This window comes from Tamandua tetradactyla, chromosome 4 (assembly GCF_023851605.1).
Source record: "Tamandua tetradactyla isolate mTamTet1 chromosome 4, mTamTet1.pri, whole genome shotgun sequence".
NCBI lineage: Eukaryota > Metazoa > Chordata > Mammalia > Pilosa > Myrmecophagidae > Tamandua > Tamandua tetradactyla.
Genome location: NC_135330.1, coordinates 182,213,766 through 182,239,690, shown reverse-complemented (window position 1 = coordinate 182,239,690; position 25,925 = coordinate 182,213,766). Strand labels below are relative to the sequence as shown.

The following is a 25,925-nucleotide window of genomic DNA, read 5'->3' as shown; positions in this document are numbered from 1 at the left end:
TTCAGGCTGAAAATATCCACGTGGCATGGTTGTGGGTCACGATTTTTCTGACTTACAATGACTGTCTTGCAAAAGTTTCCAGAGAACAATCGCAAATGTAGCACAGTGCTTTGCTGTAAGTTTGCATACTCATCTTGACATTTAAAATATTAATTCAATCCCATTCAGTGATACTAACTTTGATTTTTCTTTTTCTGACTTGCCATCGGCTTTGGTGCTAATTGGGAAACTGCTTTCTTTGCTTCGTCCTTTGAGAGTCTTCTAGAAATTTCTTTTGCAGCTTTTTTAGTTGATGATGGACAAGGTAATGGGAACCCTCTGATATAATTTGCAAAACAGCGTGAACCACCTGTTGCGGGGATAAAAAGAACCATGCTGAAGTTTGGAGATATAATTTATAACCCTAACATAAAGAAATATTAGGTAAGAGTATCTCATTCTTGACACAAATAATTTTCTTCACCTGAGACCACATGGAGAAGAAATTATCTATAGGTTACCCAGGTCTGTCCCCACTACCAACACACACATATACTCTCTCCCAACAAGTCTAAGATGCCATTTACTACAAGACACATCTTTATTTTACTTCCCATTAAGAAATAAAAAACTCTGCCAATTATAATTATAAGTCATCACTAATGGTAATGTTGCTTTCAGATTCCAGAGATCATAAAAACATTTAAAATGTGTGTCTTAGAGCAGAAAAAAAAAACAAAATGCAAGATGTATAGTTGAGTTAGTCAAATGAGTTTGTAACATTTCACTCAAAATATTTTCAAAATCACCCATTATTTTAAATAAATTAACTTTGTTTTAAATTAACAGATATATCAAGAATTGTATGTAGTCAACACATGTAACACATACTCTACAGTTGTGCATAATTTTAAAACGTAGAATTGAAAAAATTATCTATTTCATTTATTAAAAGAGAAAGAGAAAGCAAAAACAAATACTATTTATCAATAATAGCCTAGAAATTGATGCAAAACATATGGGTGTAGCATTTCTAGAAGTCACCTAGGCTAGAGTAAGAACCTCAATTCTTCATTTTATTTGATATACGCAGATGCTAAAAATCCACGTTATTTCACAAACACATACACACATCGCATATATAGACTTGGTGTCTGCCAAAGTAAAGTAAGTAATCTAGGGTTTGTTTTGCCTTAGTTTTCGATTTCATCTTCCACAGTGGTGGTGATTAATTTGGATAATTTGGTTTCAGAATGAGCTTTCATTCCTGAATTATAGGATTTTTACCAAAATGTCCTGAATAGTGCCTAAATTCTCTACCTACATAGAGAGTTATTTGATGCATATAAAAAGGATATTCATCAATTACCCCTCTTACCCACACTTAGGACCACTAATCAGTCTATGAAGACTAATCATTATTTTGAAAACAAGATTAACTTCATAGAGTTAAATGATATTTTTCCAAAGTAACTGTTAAATTCAAGGAACCAAAACAAACTTGTTAGTAGGTGGAGCTAATTTTAAAGCTGTCAGTTTCTAATTGAAATTAAATTCCATGTCTTCTTTTTAAATTAGCTTATGTTGATATACTTGGACACGAAGTCTTTTCACTTCTCTAGAAGTGAAGGAATGGCAGAATACGGAAAAACATATAGGGAGGGAAATGTTACTTAGATTGAAAGACCTAGAGATTTTAAATATGACCACTATCATACCCAGGCTTTTCTGAGGCTGGGCAACACGAGTGTGTGTGTGTGTGTGTGTGTATGCACTCATGCACACACATGATGTCTAAATTGTAGCAAGTAGCAGCAGCATAGCAGTTCTTACTCCTAGCTGAGTTAAGCACTGTTGAACCTACGTAATGTAGAAAATATAGAGGTGTAGATATATCAGGGGTATGATTAAGAGAAGAGAGATATAAATGTAACACTGAATTAGTGTCTTTCTGGGAACTAACTTTGTCTTTATAAGCCATGATGCCTAATTATGTTTGAACGTGAAATATATGGTCAATTGTCACTCTTAGAGCTTCTTCACTAAAGTGAGTGATTAGTTTGTTGTGGGCTATGTTCTTTTCTCTCATTCCTTCTCTCCAGAACATTTCCCCCCACTCTGTATCAATTAACAAGCAAATATTTATTTAGTGCATGCAAACTTCGTTAAGCATCTCTTCCATAAATACCTACTTCCCACTGAAGTTTTCAACAATGCAGAACATGACTTTTGGTGTTCATCTTCCTGTATCACACTCCTGGACTACTTTGCTGGAAGCATTTATCCTTGTGAAAAAATGTCTCTGGGCCATGATTTCTTAGCTGTAGGCAGTATACATTGAGGTATCTGAAATAAATACAGAACTCCAATTATTGTTTGTGAAATAGTAAGCAAGATGATTACAAGATATGGTAAACATACTTGGCATGTTAAAACAGACTTTCAGGTCCACTGACTTCAAATAGCTTCTAAGTAAAACAAATAAACAGAATAATGCTGGGATTTATTCGGAATTATTCATTAAGAGACTACCTAAGGCATGACATTTCTAATCACATCTTAATTCTCTTTATGGGAACAGTAAGAATTTTCATATCTTGATACATTCATCACCCTCAGCCTGAGCAGCTATCTTACTGGTTCATTCTATGGCTTCAAGAGCTGATAGAATGGGGAGAGTCTTTTGTAGATCATGCATGGTTTGCCCTGGATTCTACACATTAAAAGTGAAATAAATACCCAGCCTGACTCTCCCTAGATTATGATCTATGAGTTGATGTGCTAAATGAGCCCGTTGCTTTAAAAATTATAAATGACAAGATTTTTAGTATTACAAGTACTTTATAGCTATTTCCTGTTTGACTTGACAGAACATCTTAGAGAAGTCCAAATTTGTCTGCTTGACATACATTTATTTTAACATTTTTCCTCTTCTCCAAATTCTAGAATGGATTAACTACTGTTTTCCTAGGTGTCAATTTGTACCTGTGGGGTCTACCTCTTGAGGCTTCAGCGAAGTCCCCTGGTCTCTACTCCAGATGGCTGCCTGCATTTCAGCAGCTAATGTGGTTGATTACTGGCATATTTACTGTAATTTATAAAAATCACAGGAAATGACATTTTTATTAGTCACTAACTCTACCACCACCAACCGCAATGGATGTTATGCATACAAATCCATTTTTTAAAATTGTTCTTCTGAAATCAGAAGCTCTTTCCAGTTTCCAATACTGTGAAATGATCATATTTCACTTTAGCTTCCCATGAATGGGGTTGCAAAGGAGCTCAGATCTCAGCTTATTTGTTAGGTCCTAGAAATTTTCACGTGGGGATTGGAGCAGGGTCAGGGAAATCCTCCCAAGCACAGAGAGAAAGATTGAGAAATACCCTTGCGTTAGTCCAAGAGACAGTGTAGAGTGGGAGGTAAGAGCATGCGTTCAGAATCAGGCTGCATCACGTAGAATCACGTCTGGCCCATGGTAAGCATTATGTAAGTGTTTGCCATTATTATTACTGCTATGTGTGCCAGTATTTTTCTATCCCTTTCACACGGATAGACTCTAGATCCATGAGTCAGAGCCAGTTTCATACATAGATAAAACATGGCATTTGAGAAGTATAACAGAATGGTTCTTGCCCCAAATTACTCCCTCCACGGTCATTGTCTCCATAAGGCTTCACTTATCTGAAAAAGGAGGGAGGGAGTTGAGTTTTAAAGGTTGAGTAGGAATTTGTTAGATGGATAACAGAGAAAGCAGGAAATTTGTTACAAACATGAAACTATGATGAAGGGTGTTGGATTTGAAAGACTGCAAGTTTTTTGTTTTGTTTTGTTTTGTTTGGAGTATAATGAGGAAGTAAGGTACATATGACACAATGGTAAGAAAAAAAGACTGGAATCATGGTCAAGGATCATACTATGAGTGGCCTTGAAGGCCATGCTACAGTTTAAACTTCATCCTATAGACAACAAGAAGCCATTGAAGAATTTTAAATAGCTTTGAACAAAATGAATATAGCATGGTTAGAGTTATATAATTTGGAAGTCAAAATAGTAGTTGAAACCATGGAGTTGATGCAATTGCTAAGGGAAAGCATAAGGAGAGAAAGAGAAGAGGGCTGAAGGTGTGATCTTTGGGGTCATGCGCTCTCCTTCAAAGGAGATTGAAAGGAAACAAGGGCAGGGGTAGGAGGAGAAGCAAGAGAATCGTGCCAGGAAAGACAAGACAGAAGAGAATTCCAAGAGGGAGAGATTACCAGCTATGTAATAGGCCATAAAGAATCTAATCGTCAAAAGTTCCTCAAGTGTTCATTGTTTGGAGAATTTAGGAGGCTATTGTTAACCTTAACAAGAGAACTTGAGGTGAAATTATGCAGATCGAAGCCACATAACAGTAAGTGAACTGGTGAGGAAGCAGAGATTAAGAGTATAGACAATCCTATCAAAAAGTTAGGCTCTAAATGGAGGAGGCACACTGAGCAATAGCTGACAGGGGGTGGGGAGGAGCCTGTTGCTTTACTTATGTAAGGGAGACTTAGCACTCTACAAATTGGAAGAAGTGGAGAGGGGAGAACCAATGGAGAAAGAATGTTGAAGACACTGAACAGGAGAGTGGAAAACAGCAACCATAATAGGAAACATTCATTAAAAACCCAGTTGAGCTGTAACCAGGCTATTTTTGCTTACACTATCTCATTTAATCTTCATATAATCATGTCCCCTTTTCTTGAATGAAAATCATTGTTAGTAAGTATCAAACCTGGGATTTGAATCCAGCTTTGTGTGATTCCAAAGTCTTGCTTTCACCCACTCTGCCACACTGCATTGTTCTGGATAACTTAGCCAAAAGGAAATGGACCTGAGGACAATATGGAGAAGTAATCTTTCTCTTGGGCAGAGAAGGTGGTAGAAGGGAGGAAAGTGTAAATGTTAACACTTTTCAAATCTTTTAATAATACCCCGCACTAGACACTTTAAATATATTATTTATTCTCATAAACAATGCTGTAAAGATGTTTTTAATGCCCACATTATAAATAATGAAACTAAGGCTCAGAGGTGTTAAATAACTTGTTCCAGGGACACAGCTAATCAATAGCAAAGCCACCATTCACATGTATATCTGCATGACTTTAAAGTGCTCCTACAGTACATCATGCCACCCTCAAAGAGACCTCTTCCTCTGAGAGAGGAGAGAGATTGATAAGATATAAGGCACAGGAGACACCCCAAAAGCTATATTTGCTTTGGAAGAAGAAGGCAAGTCATCTGCTAAAAGAAAGAAAGGCTCTGGAGAATTACATTGTTTAAGGAGAACATTTGAAAGATTCAAATAGCATCTATCAGAAATGGAAGAGGAATCTGACCAAGGAGGAGCATGAAAGGAATCCTGAGAGGTTTTGATTTTTCAGATTAACCAAATGGAAAAAAGTATGAGCTTGTATGGATGGATTGAAACACAGGACAGATGCTTCTAATTGGATTAGGGGCTAGAGCAGGGTATATGGCTATTCAAGCCAAGAATGGGTAAGATGACAAGTAGGTTGGCAAGTCTAGACTGGGCAAGTCTAGTGAAAGCCCAGGAAAGATACATTGTGCTGTAGGGGGAACATGGCTTAATTTAAAGAGTATTTCAGAATTGGACAGATCTGACTTTATCAGAACTACCAAACTGTTGTGAAGTGTGCTTCCCACATTCTATGGGCAAAGGGAGAAATATCATGAATTTAGAGCCCTAAATCAGTGGTGTCTCACAATACCACTTTTTGAATTACTTTTGGTTAGTACCAAGGATCTAAATAATACACCCCCTGCCCTTTGGGAAATGAGTCAGATTTAACAAATATTTTTTCAAGCTTTCAAGAATGTTTCCCTCTTTAGTTCTCAAGTCAATATCATTTTTGCCATTTTCATGTGAAGAAACTGAGTCTCAAAGAAGTAAAAGCAATGTGCCTAAATTTACAGTTAATAAATAGCAAGGTCAATATTTGAATTAGACCTTCTGACTTCAAGTTAGTTATGTCTCTATACCACAGCTACTATTATATGATTTACATACATGTCTATATCACAGTATGTCATAAGGTAGAATTTAACCAAGCATCAAAATGCATGAGATGAACATTATGTGTGGTAGGAGATTGAGAAAATGGCAATCACTGTGGGTTCATCTCCAATCTCTGTAGATGAAGTAGATTTTAAAAGAGAGAAAGTTGCAAAGCAGTGGACTTTAGAGAAAGGTGAAATTAGAGGAAATCCAAAAATAAATTTGACTAACTTAATAGTAAGACTGGTCTCGGTTTAAAATGAGTATCATTCTCCTTATCCTAGTAAGTTCAAGAGCTCAGGTCAACTTTTGTCTCCTGCTGGGATATTCTAAAGCAAGAGTTCTTAACTGTTTTGTGCCACGGACCCTTTTGACAACATGGTAATGTCTGTGTACCTCTTTTGGGATAAGGTTTTTAATTGCATAAAGCAAAATGCATAAAGCCAACTCATTATTTTAAAAAACTAGTGAAAAAGAGAGATTCAAGTATATGTTTTCTGACTTTCTATTTTAACTCTATCGCTGGATAATCAAATAATTAATGAGGAAATTTTCTTCATCATAGAAGTTATGGTGGTTGGAGTTACATATCTCAGGAAAACATGTTTTTACTCTCATTCCATTCCTGTGAGTGTGAACTCATGGTAAATAGGATATTTTGATGAGATTTTTCAGCTAAGGTGTGACCCACTGAATCAGGCTGGATCCTAATCTTATTAGTGAAGGCCTTATAGGAAAGGCCACAGTGAGAGGAGCTGAGTCTTCAGCCAGAAGCTGGAAGTCAATGGAACCAGAAGAGAAGGGAAAAGATGCCACCATATGCACTACCATGTGACAGAGAAGCCAAGGACCAAGGGTTACTGACAGCCAGCCCCAGAATGCAATAGCCTTGATTATGGATTTATATTAGCCTCCAAACTATGAGCCAATAAATTCTTATTGTTTAAGCCAACCCACTGTATGATGTTTGTTTTAATAGCTAGAAAACTAAAACCAGAAGTTTTATAGCTAATAAATTATAAGAAATGATAGAATTAAAATAAATCATTTATAACCCTAATTGATGAATTTAAACATTGAAAATCAATGGTTGCTAATAGAAACAATGAGAAGTGGTCTTGCTGCACATCCCCTATCCCTGCATGAATCAGACTGAAGTGGTATCAGGCCTGTAGACTCAAATGCCAGCTTACCAAAAATACAGAAGAAAGAGGGGTGTGCCAGTGTGAATCTGTTGTGTACCCAAGAAAAGCCATGTCCTTTAATCCTCATTCAGTGTTGCTGGGTGGGACCTTTTTGAGTGTTTCCATGGAGATGTGATCCATTCAGTTGTGGGTGGTAACGTTTCATTAGATATAGTTTCCATGGAGATGTGTCTCCATCCATTCAAGGTAGGGTTGCTTACTGGGGCCTTTCATGAGGGAATCATTTTGGAAAAAGATATAGAGCCCACGCAAGCAGAGACCTTTGGATATTAAGAAGGAAAATGCCCCCGGGGGAGATTCATGAAACATGAAGATGGGGAAAAAGCCAGCTGACATCGCCATGTGCCCTTCCAGCTGAGAAAGAACCCCCAAACTTCATTGGCCTTTCTTGAGTGAAGGTAACCTCTTGTTGGTGCCTTAATTTGGACATTTTCATGGCCTTAAAACTGTAAACTTGCAACTTAATAAATTCCCCATTTTAAAAGCCATTCCGTTTCTGGTACATTGCAGTCAGGCAGCTTGCAAACTAGAACAAGGGAGTATGCTACCCAGCACCACAAGGATGAAATCCACACAGTTTGTGGGAAACTCTACAGGGAAATCACCCCATTTTTTTTTCAAGAGATAAATTGTAAGGAGAGGAAAGGAGAAAGAGATGAAGAAGGAATGTATAAATTAAGAGATGTAAAAGGTGTACCAACTAATTGAAAGTGTTGGCCTTATTTGGATTCTTTTTTTAAAATATAAAAAAGAAAAACTTTGGGCGGTGCAAAGGTGGCTCAGTGGCAGAATTCTTGCCTGCCATGCCAGAGACCTGGGTTCAATTCCCAGTGCCTGCCCATGCAAAAAACAAACAAATGAACACACAAAAAAATCAGGAAAACTTAAAAAAATTATAATATCTGTGGCTAGTTGGAAATTTTAACACTGACTGGATATTTTATCATATTTAAGGAATTGTTGATTTTTCAAATTGTGACAATGGTATATTATGGTTAAGTTTTAAGAGAAAGGTCTTCTTATATTTTAGAGATATATACTGAAACATTTATGGTTGAGATTATAGAATGTCTAGGATTTACTGCAAGAAGAAATAGGTGTAAAGACCCAGGGCCCAAGCCCCGCTCCCTCCTCCGTTTTGAGAGCAAGTCACACAGCAACCTACGCCACCTGCGCAGACTTTAGAAGTCAGAGATTGTAAACCGGCCACCCCCCCACCCCCCCACCCCCCACCCCTCCCCACAACCAAACCTGACAAGAGTCTGCCAAAACTCCATTCTAACCAAACCTTGTGAGACTGTTAAACTGTATAAGCTGTTCCTGGGCATGCCTCTCTCGCTCTCTTTTCCTCTCTTGGCTAGGGCAAGTGCAGACTGTCATCTCCTATCTGGCCACCATTGGGAAAATCTTCCTCCTGTCTGTAAAACCCCTAACCAAACTCATAGGTAATCTTCCATCTAGCGTGTCCTTTGGTCTCAGGGTTGTGCTGGGCTGGCATGATCGGATTGAAAGGATGCTGGGATGTAGGTGGTGATGGATTTGAGGGGCTCTATTTATTATTCAGTCTACTGTTGTATTTATTATAAGTTCTTCATGCTAAAAAGTTACAAATAATATTTATTATTACCAAGGAAACAAATTGTCTTGAAATGCAAATAGAATATATTTTAAAAATAGTATGTGATATAGTAATATATATTATTACTCAGTGATGCACTAAGTGACACGATCTAATGGCAGGTATAATAACTACTGCAATTTCGAAGAGGTTTTGAATACACACAATATTTTTTTTTTTCATATTTCAGGTGCAGCTTCATTCAGTGTTCCAACCTAGTTAAATTACACTTAGGTATTATTGTGCTGTCCATTTTTGAGTTTTTGTATCTAGTCCTGTTGCACAGTCTGTATCCCTTCAGCTCCAATTACCCATTATCTTACCCTGTTTCTAACTCCTGCTGGTCTCTGTTACCAATGATATATTCCAAGCTGATTCTCGAATGTCGGTTCACATCAGTGGGACCATACAGTATTTGTCCTTTAGTTTTGGGCTAGACTCACTCAGCATAATGTTCTCTAGGTCCATCCATGTTATTACATGCTTCATAAGTTTAGTCTGTCTTAAAGCTGCATAATATTCCATCGTAGGTATACGCCACAGTTTGTTTAGCCACTCGTCTGTTGATGGACATTTTGGCTGTTTCCATCTCTTTGCAATTGTAGATAATGCTGCTATAAACACTGGTGTGCAAATGTCCGTCTGTGTCTTTGCCCTTAAGTCCTTTGAGTAGATACCTAGCAGTGGTATTGCTGGGTCGTAATCCATTCTGCCATTCTATGTCTTTTGATTGGGAAATTCAGTCCATTAACTTTCAGTGTTATTACTGTTTGGATAATATTTTCCTCTACCATTTTGGCTTTTGTATTATATATATCATATCTGGTTTTCCTTCTTTCTACACTTTACTCCATACCTCTCTCTTCTGTCTTTTCGGTTCTGACTCTAGTGCTCCCTTTAGTATTTCTTGCAGAGCTGGTCTCTTGGTCACAAATTCTCTCAGTGACTTTTTGTCTATAAATGTTTTAATTTCTCCTTCATTTTTGAAGGACAATTTTGCTGGATATAGGAGTGTTGGTTGGCAGTTTTTCTCTTTTAGTGATTTAAATATATCATCCCACTGTCTTCTAGCTTCCATGGTTTCTGCTGAGAAATCTACACATAGTCTTATTGGGTTTCCCTTGTATGTGACAGATTGTTTTTCTCTTGCTGCTTTCAAGATCCTCTCTTTCTCTTTGACCTCTGACATTCTAACTAGTAAATGTCTTGGAGAACGCCTATTTGGGTCTACTCTCTTTGGGGTGCGCTGCACTTCTTGGATCTGTAAATTTAGGTCTTTCATAAGAGTTGGGAAATTTTCAGTGATAATTTCTTCCATTAGTTTTTCTCCTCCTTTTCCCTTCTCTTCTCCTTCTGGGACACCCACAACACGTATATTTGTGCGCTTCATATTGTCATTCAGTTCCCTGATTCCCTGCTCAAGTTTTTCCATTCTTTTCCCTATAGTTTCTGTTTCTTTTTGGAATTCAGTTGTTCCATCCTCCAGTTCACTAATTGTAGCTTCTGTCTCTTTAGATCTACCATTGTAGGTATCCATTGTTTTTTCCATTTTTTCTTCTTTGTCTTTCACTCCCACAAGTTCTGTGATTTGTTTTTTCAGATTTCCTATTTCTTCTTTTTGTTCAGCCCATGTCTTCTTCATGTCCTCCCTCAATTTATTGATTTGGTTTTTGAAGAGTTTTTCCATTTCTGTTCATATATTCAGCATTAGTTGTCTCAGCTCCTGTATCTCATTTGAACTATTGGTTTGTTCCTTTGATTGGGCCATATCTTCAATTTTCCGAGCGTCATCCATTATTTTCTGCTGGTGTCTGGGCATTTGATCAGATTTCCCTGGGTGTGGGACCCAACTGGTTGAAAGGTTTTTCTGTGGAATCTCTGGGCTCTGTTTTTCTTTTCCTGCCCAGTAGGTGGCACTCGTGGCGGTCGTTTGTCTGCGGGGCAGTCGCCCGGGAAACCGCGCGTGGAGGCCGGGGTCGCTGGCCGCGGCTTGGGGGAGTGCCGGTCCAAATTGCCCAGCTGGCCCGAGACGCCAAGCGTGACGGGAGGGCCCCGCTATCCAATGTTCCCAGTCAGACCGGGGAGCCACGTGCATGGAGGGGACCCCAGTCGCCAGCCGCCCCAGCCGGGAAAACGCGTGCCCCTCGGGTATCTCACCGCAGTGGATTCTCCCTGCCCGTTCAGCCGTTCCAGATTGGGGTACGCTGTCTTTTTGGTCTCTGTCGTGACTCCGGGAGCTGTTTCGTATTGTTTCTGTTTCTTTAGTTGCTTTTCTGGAGGAGGAACTAAGACCCGCGCGTCTTACTAAGCTGCCCTCTTCTCCGGAAGTCCCTACACACAATATTTTGAAATATTTAGAACAGCTACAACGTGATATGAATTTACCTATTATTTTTATTGGTGACGAAGTCACAGGTACTACTGATACTTGGTTTTAGTAAGTGGTTCGTTGACGCTATTTGTGACTGAAGGAAATACTAATGTTCAGCTAAAGGTTAATGAAAATAAAAATGAACTTTTACGTCCAAGTTCAATGAACATTCGAAATTCTATCTTTGGAGCTCTTCAACCCCAGGCTATCCCACTGGACCCTAGGGAAAGAATCCCTGTTCTAAGGGTATAGAAGAGTTCTGGAGTGAATACAGTATTTTATTCTGGGCTAGAGCAATCCCATGTTTGATATGGGCGTTTGAATCAATTTAAAAGTCATGGTTCTTAACTACTTGAGACATTCATGGACCTGTCTTTCGGGCTTCAGAGATACACATTGGGAGCCTAGCATTTCCTCTTTGCTCTTTCCATTGGAGAAGTAACTCAATTAATATATCACATTTTTATTATACTGCTCAGGAACTACGTGTAGTGATCTCGAACCACAGACTCCTAAAATATTAGCATAAATAGAGACCCTAAAGAAATAAAAATGGCAGCATAAGAAATCCCCGGGAATGTTTCCCCTTAGACATCACTAAATTAAAATGGAGATTCAACTTGCTTGGAATTCTGGAAGACAATAGAGATTGGAGAAGGACTCCACAAATGCTGAATTGAAGGGGAAAACCCTACTGAAAAAAAGGTAGGAGGGTAGCCCGGACCTTTCAGTCTGAACCATCCCCATGCTCAGTTCCGTATGGTTTGAGACACATAGAAAAGCACTCAGGCCTGGGTGCCTCCTTCCTTTGTTGCTGACCACAGAGCCACCCACTTACACATTAAGGTATGAGGGCCCAAGGACACATAGCCCCAAGGTAAGGCCCTAGCAGTCAACCTGTGCACACATACAAAGTGGTCCAATGGAAATTAGCATGACCCAGGGCAGAATTATTGGCATGCACACTCCCAGCCCAATACCTAATTGCTATTGTGCCTAAATGAAAAAATCAGATGTTTTTAAACAGTGACCTCATCTGCCTCTGTGTGTCAGGATCCCTTAAAGCAGAAGTTACCAGAGGCAGAAAAACCACATGAATTTCTTTAAGGTAGGGCAAACCCAGGGCTGAAAGCTAGAGTGAAAAAATGGCCCAGTGTGCAGAAGAGGAGTTGAGTGACTCATAGCTGCTGGGGAGGAAAATTTGCTGAAAGCAAAGAGAACAGCCCAGAATACCTGGAGGAGGATCAGAGGAAAGGAAATCCTGTCCTGGAGGGGCAAGAGTCACACATGATCAAGTAAACTTAAAAGTTACTGAACATGCACAGGGTAGGAGGCAGGTGCAGAAACAAATGGGAAAACCTGAACTGTTAAATACAGTGCTCTAAAAGTTCGATATAAAATGGACCAAGCATTGAAGAACAGTTTTAACGTGCATCTACACTAAAACCCTAAGCAAGAGGGAAAAACTGACTTCCAGTATTAGCACATCAAAAATCAAATGCCCAAAGACACAAACGGACATTTGCACACCAATGTTTATAGCAGCATTATTTACAATTGCAAAGAGATGGAAACAGCCAAAACGTCCATCAACAGACGGGTGGCTAAACAAACTGTGGTATATACATACGATGGAGTATTATGCAGCTCTAAGACAGAATAAACTTGTGAAGCATGTAATAACATAGATGGACCTAGAGAACATTATGCTGAGTGAGACTAGCCAAAAATTAAAGGACAAATACTGTATGGTCTCACTGATATGAACTGACATTAGTGAATAAACTTGGAATATGTCATTGGTAACAGAACCATCAGGAGACAGAAATAGGGTAAGATAATGGGTAATTGGAGCTGAAGGGATACCGACTGTGCAACAGGACTGGATACAAAAACTCAGAAATGGACAGCACAATACTACCTAATTGTAATGTAATTATGTTAAAACATTGAATGAAGCTGCATGTGAGGTATAGTTTTTTTTTCTCTCTCTATTATCGTTTTATTTCTTTTTTTGTTGTCTTTTTATTTCTTTTTCTAAATCAATGCAAATGTACTAAGAAATGATGAATATGCAACTATGTGATGATATTAAGAATTACTGATTATATATGTAGAATGGAATGATTTCTAAAAAAAAAAATCAAATGCCCAGGCATCAACAAAAGATCATAAGCCATAGAAAGAAAGAAAGAAAAGATGGCTCAGTCAGGGAACAAATCAAAACTTCAGAGGAAACAAGGACAGTGGAACAAATAATCAAAGATGATCAGTCAGGGCGGGCCGCGGTGGCTCAGCGGGCAAAGTGCTTGCCTGCTATGCCGGAGGACCTCGGTTCGATTCCCGGCCCCAGCCCATGTAACAAAAACGGAAAAACAAAATACAATAAAGCAAGAAAATGTTTGGAGATGTTTCCCTTTCTTCCTTCCTTCCTTCCTTCTATCCTTCCTTCCTTTTCTCTGTCTTTCCTTTAAAAAAAAAAAAAAAAAAAAAAAAAAAAGATGATCAGTCAAATCTCATATCAGTTCAAGGAGCAAAAGGAAAATATGGATAAAAATAAATTAAATTTGGATATAGAACTAAAGGATATAAGGAAGACAATGTGTAAACAAAATGAAGAATTATAAAGCTTGTGATGGTCTGTAGTTGCTTGTAACCCAGAAAAACATGTTGCCTTGATTGGACTTTCCCAGCCTCAAACTATGAGCCAAAAAATTACCATTGATTAACCTGATCCATTTAATAGTAATTGTTTTGAACAGCATAGAAAACTAAAACAAAGTTTAAAAAAGGAACATGACAGAACTTATGGGGATGAAAAACACAATAATAAATATTAAAAATATATTTGTGCCATTCAACAGCAGAATTTAAAAAGCAGACTAAAGAATCAGTGAACTAGTCGAAGACAGGACAATCAAAATCGTATAGCCAGAAGAGCAGATAGAGAAAAGAATAAAAAAAAAGTGAGCCGAGCCTAAGAGACCAGTGTGACAACATGAAATGTATCCAACATATGCATTAGGTGGGGTCCAAGAAGCAGAAAAGGAAAAAGGGGTAAAAAGAATATTTGAGAAAATAATGGCCAGAAATTTCCCAAATCTTACAAAAGACATACATATACATGTCCAAGAAGTGCAACAAACTCCAAACAGGGTAAATCCTAATAGACCCACTCCAAGACACATAGTAACAAAAATGTGCAATAGCAAAGATAGAGTGAGAATGCTGACAGCAACAAGAGAAAAGTGATTCATCATTTACAAGGGATCCACAATAAGACTCAGTGTCAATTTCTCATTAGAAATCATGGAGGCAAGAAGTCAGTAGTATGATGTATTTAAAAGTTTTGAAAAAGAAGAACTGCCAGCCAAAATATTCTTTATCAAGCAAAACCGTCCTCCAAAAATGAGGGAGAGTTTAAGATTGACAGATAAATGAAAACTGCATGAGTTGGTCACCAAGAGATCTACCCTGTAAGAAATACTAAAGGGAATTCTTCAAGTTGAAAGAAAAGGACAGAAGATACTCAAAGCAGTATGAAGACATGATCTTCAGTAAAAGTAATTACATGGGTAAATGCAAAACCCAGTAGTATGGCATCCTCAATATATAATTCTATTATTTATTTCCCATGAGAGTTAGCATATAATTGAATAAGAAATAACCATATTTCCATGTTATGGATACGTAAAATATAAAAAAGTGATGTGTGACAAAAAGAACATAAAGAGGGGAAATGGAGGAATATAGGAACAGAAACTGTGTATGCTACTGAAATTAATTTGGCATATTTTAGAACTAGTAGTGCATAGGCTTTGGTTGTTAAATACAAACCCCAGAGTAATCACAAAGAAAGTATTTAAAATATATTCATATATTGAAATGAGGGCTCAATCTGTTACATCACAAATGAACAACTATATTCAAAAGAGGCTGCAATAAAGGAAAAGATACAGTGTATAAGAAACTAACAAGACAATGGCTGAAGTAAGTCCTGCCTTATCAGAAATTACACTGAATGTAAATAAACTAAATTTCTAATCAAAAGGCAGAAATTGACAGAAAGGGTAAAAAAAGCATAAGCTAACTATATGCTGTTGACAAGAGACTCACTTTAGACCCAAAGACACATACATTGAAAGTGAAAAGGTGGAAAAATATATACCATGCAAATTGTAACCAAAAAATAAATCTAACCAAGTATGTAAAGGACCTGTATGCAGAGAACTACATAACATTGCTAAAAGAAATCAAAGAAGAACTAAATAAATGAAAGGACATTCTGTATCCATGGATTGGAAAATCAAATATTGTTAAGATGTCAATTCTACCCAAAGCAATTTATAGATTCAATGCAATCCCAACCAAAATTTCAACAACCTTCTTTGCAGAAGTGGAAAAACCAATCTTCAAATTTATACAGAAGGATAAGGGACCCTGAATAGCTAAAGCCATCTTGATAAAGAAAAACAAAGTTGGAGGATTCACATTTTCCAAACTTAAAATTTCTTACAAAGACACATGGTACTGGCACAAGGACAAGCATATAAACCAATGGAATCAAACTGAGAGCTCAGGAAACCCTCACATTTATGGGTAACTGATTTTTAAAAAAATATTTTTATTGTAAGCATTAACAAATGAATATACAAACATGCTTGACATACAAATATTCTATACATGGTGTACAATCAATGGCTCACAGTATCATCGTATAGTTGAATATTCGTGATCTTTTTTTTGAATATTTGCATCTCTCCAGCAAAAGAACTGAAAAAAGAAAAAAGAAAAAACTCATAAATATCTTACCCTTCCCTCTCATTGACCACTAGTATTTCAATCTACTCAATTTATTTTAACCTTTACTCCATGTTCTAGTTTACTAGCTGCCAGAATGCAAAATACCAGAATTGGAATGGCTTTTAAAAAGGGAAATTTAATAAGTTGCTAGTTTATAGTTCTAAGGCCAAAAAAGTCCCAATTACAAGTCTATAGAATTGTCCAATCAAAGGCATCCAGGGAAAGATACCTTGGTTCAACAAGGCTGATGAAGTTCAGGATTTCTCTCTCAAGTGAGGAGGTGCATGGCGAACACAGTCACAGTTTCTCTCTCATCTGAAAAGGCACATGGTGAACACAGTCAGGGTTCCTCTCTCTTCTGGAAGGGTACATGGTGGACACAGCATCATCTGCTGGCTTCTTCTCCTGGCTTCCTGTTTCATGAAGCTCCCCAGGAGACATTTTCCTTCTTCATCTCCAAAGGTCGCTGACTGATGGACTCTGCTTCTCGTGGCTATGTCCTTCTGCTCTGCATTCTCTGAATCTCCTTCATTCTCCAAAATGTTTCCTCTTTTATAGGACTCCAGAAACTTCTCAAGACCCACCCAAAAAGGTGGAGGCATGTCGTCACCTAATCCAGCTTAACAACCACTCCTGATTGGATTACATCTCCAGGGAAATGATCTAATTACAGATTCAAACATACAGTATTGAATAGGGATTATTCTGCCTTTACGAAATGGGATTTAGATTAAAACGTGGCTTTTCTAGGGGACGTACGTCCTTTCAAACCAGCACATTCCCCTATTATTAGTTTACTCTTATTCATATTTTTTACTTATCTGTCCATACCTTAGATCAAAGGAGCACCAGACACTGGGTTTTCATAATCTCACAGTCACATTGTAAAAGCTATATCATTATGCAATCATCTTCAAGAAACATGGCCACTAGAATACAGCTCTACAGTTTTAGGTACTTCCCTTTAGCCACTCTAATACATCATAAACTAAAAAGAGGTTATCTATATACTGCATAAGAATAACCTCCAGGATAACCTCTCAACTCTCTTCGAAATCTTTCAGTCACTATCATTTTTCTCTTCCCCCTTTTGGTTGAGAAGATTTTCTCAATCCCTTGATGCTGGGTTCCAGCTCATCCTGGGATTTCTTTCCCACATTGCCAGGGAGGTTTACACCCTTGGGAGTCATGTCCCACATAAAGAGGGAAGGCAGTGAATTCACTTGCTGTATTGGCTTAGAGAAAGAGGCAACATCTGAGCAACAAAAGAGGTTCTCTGGGGGTGACTCTTGGGCCTACTTTTAAGTAGGGTAAGCCTATCTTTTGCAGGAATAAGTTTCATAGGGGCAAACCCCTAGATCAAGGGCTTGGCCTATTGATTTGGTTGTCTCCACTTTGTGAGAATATCAGGAATTCTCCAAATAGAGAAGTTGCATTTTCCCCCTCTCTCCCCATTTCCCCAAGGGGACTTTGCAAATGCTTCCTTATTCACTGTTCAAATCACTCTGAGATTTATCAGGACATCATTCTAACCTGGATAAACCAACAAAATCTCATGTCCCATTCAAGGTTCCATGTACTTATGGTGTTCAATTAAAATGACCATACAATTTAAATTGGGAAATGCACTAGTCAAAACATAAATTTTGCACCAAATAAACATTTCCCCCTTTAGTCTCATAAAGAAGTTGAAGTTTTAAAATATGGATGACCATCTATTTTCAACACCCTGTAATATTAACATTCCTTTGCCCTGCCTCATGCAAAAACATTTTTTAATGTGTACATTTAATCACCATCATTGTACACTCTAGTCATTCCTAAATTATATCAGCTCAGTCTTTATCATCTGTTTCCTTCTGGTTTCAAACGTGCCCCCAACCTTTTTTCCTCTATCATTCTCATATTCAGCTTCATTCAGGGTACTTACATTATTGTGCTACAATCAAATAGTATTGTGCTATCTATTTCTGAATTTTTACAATCAATCCTGTTGCACAGTCTGTATCCCTTCAGCTCTAATTACTCAATCTCTACCCTATTTCTATCTCTTGATAACCTCTGTTCTTAACTGAAATTCTCAAAGTTCACTCATGAATTTTAGTTCATATCAGTGAGACCATACAGTATTTGTCTTTTTGTTTCTGGCTAATTTCACTCAGCATAATGTCTTCAATATTCATCTATATTGTTACGTGCTTCATGACTTCATTCTGTCTTACAGCTGCGTAATATTCCATTGCATGTATATATCACAGCATGTTAAGCCACTATCCGTTGATGGACATCTGGGCTATTCCCATGTCTTGGCAATTGTAAATAATTCTGCTATAAGCATAGGTGTGCAAATGCCCATTTGTGTCTTTGCCTTCATATCCTCTAAATAGATACCTAGCAATGGCATTGGTGGATCATATGGCAATTCTATACTTAGCTTCCCAAGGAGCCACCAAACTGCTTTCCACAGAGGTTGTACCATTTAACATTCCCACCAACAGTGGATAATTGTGGGACAACTGATTTTTGACAAGGTGGCAAAGACCACTGAATTGGGAAAGAATAGTCTCTTCAGCAAATGGTGCTGGGAAAACTGGATCTCCATTTTCAAAAAAAGAAGGAAGACCCTACCTTACTCCTTATACAAAAATCATTTCAAAATGGATCCAAGACCTAAATATATGAGCCAGGACTATTCAACTTCTAGAAGAAAATATAGGGAAGCATCTCTAGGAACTTGTGTTAGGCAATTGTTTTTAGACTTTATACCCAAAACACAATCCAAAAAATAAAAGATAGATTAATGGGACCTCATCAAAATAAAAAATTTTGCTCCTCAAAGTAAATTAAAGTAAAATGATAACCCATACAATGGGAGAAAATATTTGGAAATCATATATCCAATAAAGTTTTAATATCCAGAATATATAAAGAAATCCTTCAATTTAACAACAAAAGACAAACCGCCCAATTTAAAACTGGGCAAAACACTTGAATAGACATCTCTCCCAAGGAAAAATATAGATGGCCAGAAAGCACATGAAAATAAATTCAACATCATTAGCCATCAGGGAAATGTAAATCAAACCACAATGAAATACCATTACACACCCATTAGAATGGCTGCTATTTTTTAAAAAAGAAAACAGAAAATAAGTTTTGGAGAGGGTGTGGAGAATTATGAAAATTCATTCATTGCTGGTAAGAATGTGGAGTGGTACAGTTGCTGTGGAAGACAGTTTGGCAGTTCCTCAGAAAGCTAAGTGTGGAATTACCACAGGACCTGGCAATCCTGCTATTAGAGATTCAAAATAATTGAAAGCAGGGACTCAAACAAATATTTGCACACCGATGTTCATATTGGCATTAATTGCAATTGCTAAAAGATGGAAGCAATGCAAGTGTTCATCAGCCAATGAATGGATAGATGAATGAGGTATATACACAAAATGGAACATTATTCAGCCATAAAAAGGAATGAAGTCCTGACACATGCAGTAACATGGCTGAATCTCCAAGACATCATATTGAGTGAAATAAGCCAGACATAAAAGGACAAGTGTTGTATGATCTCACTGATTTGAAATAATTAGAATAAGCAAACTCATAGAGTCAGAATCTAGAATATAGGTTACCAGAGGGCAGGGTAGAGATAGGAATGGAAAGTTAAGCCTCGAAATGTACAGGATTCCTATTTGGAATGATGGTAATGTTTTGGTAAAGGTTATCACATCTGGTGGTGATGGTAGCACAACATTATGAATGTAAATAACAGCATTCAAATATATATCTGACTATAAAAGAAGAAATGTTAGATTGTATATATGATAATAGAATAATAATTTTAAAAATCCATGGGACTACACTACACAGTGAACCCTAAGTTAAACCATGGACTACAGTTAAAAGTACAAATGTAAAAGTGTATTATCATCAATTGTAATAATATTCTACATAAATGCAAGTTGTTAATAATAGAATAATGTACGGGAATCCTATAATGCTATACATGATTTTTCTGTAAACCATAACTTCTTTAATAAAGAGGGAAAAAAAGAAAAAAAAACTAATCAAAATAGAGCTGAGGTAGCTATACTAATATTGAACAAAATAGAATTTTAATTAAAAATTGTAACAAATACAAAGAAGAATACTATGTATTAATAAAATGGGCAGTCCACCAAGAAGAAAAAACAAGCATAACCTAACCACAGTGCCCCAAAATACATAAGGCAACACTGACAAAACTGAAGGGAGAAATACACCTCTACAATAACAGCTGGGGACTTCAATATATCATTTTCATTGATGGACAGAACATCTAGACAGAAGATCAATGAGGAAACAGAACTAGATCAAATATACATATACAGTGGACATATACATACCCGCTCATATACACTGCGTGGAGTACAAGTTCTTCTCAGGTACACGTGGATCTTTCTCCAGAGTAGACCACATGTTAGATCGCAAAACAGTCTCAAAAGTTTTTAAGGATTGAAATTATACAAATTATCTCTCTACCACAATGGAATGAAGATAGAAATCAATAGCAGAGGGGAAATAAATAACAGAGGGAGAACTGGAAACCCACAAATATATGGAAGTTAAACAAAACAATCAGTGGGTCAAAAAATCACAAGGGAAATAAGGAAATATTTTGAGGCAAATGAAAATTAAAACACAACAGTTTAAACCTATGGGACACAGTGAAGACAGTGCTCAGAGGGAAATTTTGTAGTGCTTTTTAAATTTGTTTGTCTGTTTTTTGTTTTTTTTGTATGCTGTATTGTGGGGTCACAATTCATTATTTTTCCATGTGAGTATCCTGTTATTGCAGCACCATTTGTAGAATTTTTTGTTTGCTTGTTTGTTTTGGGGGGAAATGTATGGACCAGGAATTGAACTTGGGTTTCCTGCATGGCAGGCAAAAATTCTACCACTGAACTATCCTTGCACCTACTCAGGGGGAAATTTACAACTCTATATGCTTATGTTAAAAAGAAGAAAGGATTTAAATCAGATTTAACCTCACATCTAGAGGAATTAGAAAAACTGAGCAGAAAGAAGAAGCAAAGATTAGAACAGAGATAAATGATATAGAGAATAAAAAAAAATAGAATCAAGGAAACCAAAAGTTGATTCTTTGAAAAGTTCAGTAAAATCAGCAAACCTTTAGCTAGACTGACAAAGAAGAACAGAGAGAAGATGAAAATAAATAAAATCAGAAATGAAAGGGAGGCATTACTACTAATGCCCAGAAACAAAAAGGATTATGAGAGTTCACTGTGAACAACTGTATGCCAGCAAATGATATAACCTAGATGAAATGCACAAATTCTTAGAAGCAAACTACTTACATTGATTTAAAAAGAAACAGAAGATCTCAACAGACCAGTAACATGTGAAGATATTGAACCAGTAATCAAAAACCTCCCAACAAGGAAAAGCCCAGGCAGGACCAGATGGCTTCAGGGTGAATTCTACCAAATATTAAAAAAAAATTAGCATCAATACTGCTCAAATTCTCCCAAATCATTGAAGTGGAAGGAACTTTTCCTATCTCATTCTAGGAGGCCAACATAATCAAGTGGGATTTACCCCAGGCATGCAATGGTGACTCAGCATAAGAAAATCATTTAATGTAATACACCAAAGTAACAGAATGAGAGGAAATAACACATGATCATCTCAATTGACACAGAAGAGGAATTTGACAAAATTTGCATACTTTCTTGATGAAAACACTCAGAAAACTAGGAATAGAAGGAAACATCCTCAACATAATAAAGGGCATATATATATATTTTTAAAAAGATTGCTAACATCATATTTTAAAAGACTAAAAGCTTTCCCCCTGAAATCAGGAACAAGATAAGGGTGCCCACTGTCACCACTGTTGTTCAGTATTGCACTAGACATTCTAGCTGGAGAAATTAGGTGAGGAAAAAAACGAAATGGTGTTCAGATAGGAAAGGAAGAAGTAAAACTCTGTCTATTTAACTATGGCATAATCTTATACATATGGAATCATGAAAAATCCAAAAGAAAGCTACTAGAGTGAATGAAATGAATTTAGCAAAGTGGCAGAGAACAGTATCAACACGCAAAAATCAATGTTGTTTCTATACCCGTCTGAACAATCTGAAAAGGAAATTTAAAAATTTCTTTTACAATAACAATTGAAAGAATCAAGTATGTAGGAATGAATTTAATCAAGGATATAAAGAACTCACACATGGCAAACTACAAAATATTACCAAAATAAATTAAAGAAGATCTAAATAAATGGATTATTCTGTGTTTGTTGATTGGTTGACTAAATATTGTTAAGATGTCAAGTCTACCCAAAGTGCTATAAAAATTCAGTGCAGTGCCTATCAAAATTTCAATAGATTTTTTCATGGAAATGAAAGTCTATTCATCAAATTCATATGGATGGGTAAGTGGCCCCAAATAGCCAAAAATATCTTTAAAAAAACAACAAAGCTGAAGAACTCACATTTCTAATTTCAAAACTTACTGCTTAGCTGTAGTAATCAAAACAGCATAGTACTGGCACAAGGACAAATATATAGACCAATGGAATCAAATTGAGTATGCAGAAATAAATCCTCACAACTTTGGCCAAATGATCTCTCACAAGTGTGCCAAGTCTGTACAACGGGGAAAGAATAGTCTTCTTGGAAAGTCATGCTAGGAGAACTGGCTAGCCATATGCAAAAGGATGAAGGTGGACCCCTATCTCACATCATATAAAAAGTTAAGTTGAAATGGGACATAAAGCTAAATATAAAAACTAAAACAATAAAATTCTTAGAAGAAAACAGGGAAGCATTTTCAGGACCCAGTATTAGTCAGTGGTTTCTTAGACTTTACACCAAAGGCCTGAGCAACAAAAGAAAAATAGATAAATGAAGCTTAATTAAAATTTAAACTTTCTTCACATCAAACTATTTTATTAAGAAAGTAAGAAGACAACTTACAGAATGGGAGAAAATACTTGGAAACTTTATATCTAATAAAGGTTTAATATCCAGAATAAGTGAACAACTTCTATAAATCAACAACAACAACAAAAAAAAACAATACAATTTAAAAGTGGGGAAAAGACTTAAATAGACATTTCTCCAAAGAAGGCCAAAAAGCATAAGAAAACCAATATCATCATTCATCAGAGAAATGCAAATCAAAACAAAGGATGTACATTGTAGTAGAAATGTAAAATGGTGCAGCCACTGTGGAAAACAGTTTGACAACTCCTCAAAAATTTTAATATAGAATTACCATATGACCTGGCAATCCTACTTCTCAGTTTATACCCAGAGAATTGAAAGTAGGGACTTTAATAAGTACACGCACATCGGTGTTCGTAGTGGCATTATTTACATTTGCATAAAGATGGAAGCAACCCAAGTGTTTATCAATGACGAGACAAAATGTGGTCTATACGTACAATGGAATGTTATTTGGTCATAAAAAGGAATGAAGTTGTGCTGCCTGCTACAATATGGATGAGCCTTGTATGCATCATGTTGAGTGAAATAAGCTAGGCATAAAAAAAAGGATAATTACATCATGATCTCACTTATATTAAATAAATAAAATATGCAAATTCATTAAGCAGAAACTTGAATGCAGTTTACCTGGGGCTGGGTGAGGAAGAGTAATTGGGATAAACGTTAATTGGTATGAAGTTTCTGTTTGGAGTGATGGAAAAGTTTTGGCAGTGGATGATTGTGATGGAGGCACAACGTTGTGAATTTAACCATTGAATTACATATTTGGAAAGGGATTAAAAGGTAAATTTTAGGTTATAATTAGTTACAACACAAAAACAAAACCCATAGAACTGTATAGCACCAAAAGGAATCCGAATGTAAACAGTGAACTAAAATTAATAGTATTATTATAATAATATTGTTTATTTAATTGTAACAAAAGTATCACACTAATACAAAATGTTAATAATGGAGAAAACTGTGTGTGAGAGGGACTCATATGGGAACTCTGCACTTTTTGATTTTTCTATAAACCTACAACTGTCTAATAAAAAGAGAGAGAGAAAATGACCCTAAAGATGGTTCCATCCAACCCCCACATTAGTAGATAGAAGTAGGGATACACGGAGAGATTTACTCTCTAATCCAAAAGTTCCCAAACTTTCTCAGTTCTTGGCATCTTTAGTGTCAGTAATTTTTTCATAGCGTCCAGTCCTACAGAAATACCTAATAGTTATTTTTTAAATTTTTATTAATAAAACCAATCAACATACAATATGAACATTCTTTTTTTATTCTGTTTTCTTTTTATTTCTTTTTCTGAATTGATGCAAATATTCTAAGAGATGATCATGATGATGAATATACAACTATGTGATGAAAAGAATAGTTTTGTTTTTTTTAAGGAATTAGGTTCCAACAACTTAAGTATTTATGTACTAACAACTCTGTAGCCATTGGAAAAAATAATAACACGTGAATTAGAGAGAAAGAGTGATGTTCTAATTTCATTCTTCAATAGTCACAATTTCTTCCTAATGGCATGTGTGCTTGCCATTGGAGTCAGATTGGCCACCACCACACTCATTTCCTGTTCCAGATTCACTTTTGTGTGGTACTTGTTTTCAACACAGCAACTGCCAAAAATCCATCTGCACAAATACAATCGTGCTGTTGTAGGAAATGTAGCACAATATAATGTTAAAACTGTGAATTACCTCAAGCGAGTAGGAGTTTGTACAGTGTCCGATAAATGACAAGTACTGCTGTGTTTCCTTGAAAATTGAAAATATCCTGTAATACCACTGTGGGTTTGTTGTGATGTTCCAGAATGCCTTGGTCAACAGTAGGAACCAAAGTTTTTTCCCAAGGTTATACAAGTAGTAAGTGCTTTCTAGTCAAGTGAATTTTTTTTTTAATGCAAGAACTATGACCTTCTTTGATCTCATTTTATATATCGGTGTGTGTTTAAAGCAGAACTTTATGATATTATATGACAAAGTATTGGCACATTAAATCCTAAAATCTCTCTATGTCCAAATAAATTTAAGTTATCTGGACTGTATCCTCTGGGAAAATTTCTTTGATTAGTAAAAGATCCACTATTTAAAAAATGTTTAAGTTTCCAGCAGTCATTTTATCTGTATTTGATAGTTAATTTCCATTACACTTCTCTTCTATTACAGAATAACTAGTATGACAATAGACCATCGGCTGTTTTAAAAAGTATAAAACTGGGTAACATATATGAAACAAATATTTTCATATGTTACAACATGCAGTCAGGCCTGTGAGGCCTGAAAGAACAGAAAAAAATGAGATGAGTCCTATAAACATAACAACTTTCTGTCTGGAGTTACCTTCTAAATAATGATGCAAGGTGGGGCAGCCCAAGCAGAACAAAGCAGTCTTGCTAGGTTGAGGAGACAGAAATCAGAGATCAGGAATGGCAAGGTAGCTGGAGGGCAAGGATATTAGAAGTGCATAGAGAAAGAGTTCCAGAAATCTGCATAGGGGTCCCTTGAATCTTTAAATATGTAGCTGGGCATGCCAAGGGCAAAACTCTGAAAAAGCAGACAAAGATCAACTGTCAAGGACCTAAAGGCTGAGTAGAAATCCCAGAACTTGCATAGAACTAAAAGACAATGAAGTGCCAACCAACCAGTGTAGAGAGACCTCACTGAACACACCAAGGACTCAATTGATACCCCAGAAAGACCATGCCTTAAAATAGGGTCACTCTAGCCCTAGAGTAAAGACTACCCTCAACATACCCTTAAAAAGCTAAAAACAAGCCTCAAAAATATTAAGCTCATCTACAAATAACTTAATCGCCTGCCAGAACTATGCTCGATACTAATCAAATGAAGATAACACAATTCAGATATTTAATAATGTGGCATC

At 36.7% G+C, this 25,925-nt stretch overlaps 1 long non-coding RNA gene across 1 annotated transcript in view; it reads right to left on the bottom strand.

The window, feature by feature from the left end:
• Nucleotides 1-220: 220 nt before the first annotated feature.
• The window catches only part of LOC143679571 (uncharacterized), a 282,798-nt gene continuing 257,093 nt past the window's right edge, over nt 221-25,925 (bottom strand). Inside the window, exons 2-3 of the long non-coding RNA XR_013173851.1 lie at nt 2,172-2,325; nt 221-349 (exon numbers count right to left, since the gene is read on the bottom strand). This is a non-coding gene — a long non-coding RNA (uncharacterized LOC143679571). The remainder of the gene's footprint in view (nt 350-2,171; nt 2,326-25,925) is intronic.